General features: G+C 37.8%; 1 protein-coding gene and 1 pseudogene across 1 annotated transcript in view; both read right to left on the minus strand.

Annotated features, from left to right (window-relative positions):
* LOC119470596 overlaps positions 1-1,456 on the minus strand; it is a 7,271-nt pseudogene extending 5,815 nt beyond the window's left edge.
* The window catches only part of LOC108301579 (eyes shut homolog), a 1,388,593-nt gene that overhangs the window by 1,000,192 nt on the left and 385,859 nt on the right, over positions 1-2,542 (minus strand). The window lies entirely within an intron of this gene.

Genomic DNA, 2,542 nt, shown 5'->3' on the forward strand with positions numbered 1-2,542 from the left:
ATGGGGAGGAAGGCAGCAAATCACACTGCCACGTGTGTTCCTATGCAACAATTTTGCATGTTCTTCACATGTACCCCAAAACCTAAAATGCAATAAAATAAATGGGAAAAAATAAAAGCACAGGGATATAAAACAAAATTCATATGAATTATACTAATTTATTTTTATTTTCAAATTTTAATTTTTTGAGGGAATCATAAGTATAAATTTAATATATATCTAGTGGTATAAAGTAAAATTTTAGGGATAATAAAAAAAGGAAATAATCAAATTTACAGTGCTCAGCTTCAAACCCAAAGCTCGAAATAAGAGGAGAGGCTCAGGTGCCTTAGGGATCTGGGCAGATAACACCAATAAATGAATCAGGCCAGATGAGAGTACAAGTCTTGCCAAGAGAAGCAATCCCTACTTAACTCCAATTGATTGTTCTCATTTGAAAACACAAATCACAATTGCCAAACATACTGATTGTTCAGGAGGAGCCAGAAATTCTGAAGTTTAATGTGAAACCTTTTGATTTCTTAGATGGTAGCACAATTTTCTTGAAAACACTAGGTAAGCTAAATAAAGGTGATGGTCCATCAGTTTCAGTGCTGTGCTGTTCAGACAATGAAGGGCATATCCCCTAATTGTGGTATTAGACTGCCACTCACCAGCCACAATTTGTAACCGCAGCAATGGCATCACCAGATAGGGCTCTCCCACTTTGCTATGCACACACTCCTGAGCCCTGGAGAAAAACTACAGAAACAGGTGGAAATTTCATCTAAGCCAGTCTTCCTAGCTTTCATGACTAACTGTTGGCCTACAGGCAATAAATTGCTAACTGCTCCTGCAAGAAGGCCTTCGGGCCTAGGCGGCCTTTATCTGGTTCAGAAGGCAGGGCTGCTTCTCATGGGACTTCCAAGTACTTTGAGGCCCCTGGTCAGATGGCAGGCATCACCAGCATCTGATGGCTAACAGGAGGAGGGTAGTCATACACAAATCCAGGAGTTTGGTGCGCAACAGAGGGTACATTGATTTCACAACATCATCTACTCTGGGGATGATCCACGTGGCCACCACGATGATGTTGCTGACACTGGCTGAAGTCTTCTTCTCAGCCTCTGAGCCCATTGTCATGGCAACAAGTTTTTCTCTCCAAGTGTGACAAACCTTCAAGATGACAATGCAGTGGGACATGAGACCCAAAGCATCCTAGATCCAGTCTTCATTCTCCAGAATGGGCTCTATGCGGGAGTTGGTAATGACATCTTGTGGTAAAGAAACTCACAATGGGCTTAGAATAATAGTGCTGGAGCAGGTCTCCTGGACAGCAGTAGCGTTGCTCTCAAACCACGACCAAGATTGCAAACAAAGCCAGAAAGATGGTAGCCAGCATGCTTCTGGTAACAATTACCATGGTCTTGTTGTTTCCCAGTGGCTCCTGACTCAGTCTCACTGATATCCTCCTCATGGGCTAAATTTTCTCAACTTGTAGTTGAGCAGCCCTGCGATAGTGGGAGCAAGCTATACTACCCTATTTTTTAAAGAAATGAAGTAGTATTTTTAAACACCACAAAATTTGATACCTTCCATTATGTTTAAAACAATAATAAAACAAACAAACACTTAGATGAAAATGACAAGTCCTAGTAACAATATTATAGAGTGGTGCTTACCCAATCAGTAATCTTCTGCCAATGTTGCAGATATTTTAAGGAGGAAAAAAAGTAGAAACAAACAAACAAAAAATAGATTTACTGCTGGCTATGTGAAAAAAATTACTTTATTCCATTTTCAATAAAGTAATATAATTCAGAAAAACTTTTTTGAGGACTCAAGTGAATAAGCACTTTGTAACCTTTACTTCCAAGAAACATTCCGTTTATTATCCATGTAAGTTATCTATAGGAAACATATTTCTAGCATTTTTTTTTTTATTTTTTGAAGTTTTGTTTGAAGCTTTGAAGTATTCCTTAGTAATTTTTGTTTGGAGAGAAAAAGTAGATATCTGGTATATGCAATAGGCACAATTTTTAGTTTGCTTGTGTTTTGATGCGATTTTTACCCCCTGAAAATACTGCTGTAAGAGCATAAAGATGATAATAAGTTAAATCAATTTCCTTATAAAAAATTTTTGGGTTATGTAGACAATCTGTCATAAGTTGTTCATGACTATTTGTAAGTATTTCTGTTATTCATTTACAAATTTTTGTAAAAATTGAGGCCACTCTGTTCCATTTCCTCTAAGTCCTCTCTCAAGGAAAAAAATTTCTACCTAAAACTGCACTAGAATGTGTGTATATGCTCACACATGTGTCCACAAGGGAAACAGTAGAGACTGGAAAAAATATAAATACTGATAAGAAGGCGTATTACCAGTGTCCTCTCAGAAATAAAGAACAAAATCAAGAACCACTATGTTTGCTCTTAATTTTAATGTATCTTTTTGATGGCTGCATAATATTCCATGGTGTATATGTGCCACATTTTCCCTATCCAGTCTATCGTCGATGGGCATTTGGGTTGGTTCCAGGTCCTTGCTATTGTAAACAGTGCT

The sequence above is a fragment of the Cebus imitator genome, unplaced genomic scaffold, assembly GCF_001604975.1.
Source record: "Cebus imitator isolate Cc_AM_T3 unplaced genomic scaffold, Cebus_imitator-1.0 Scaffold36, whole genome shotgun sequence".
In the NCBI taxonomy this organism is placed as follows: Eukaryota; Metazoa; Chordata; class Mammalia; order Primates; family Cebidae; genus Cebus; species Cebus imitator.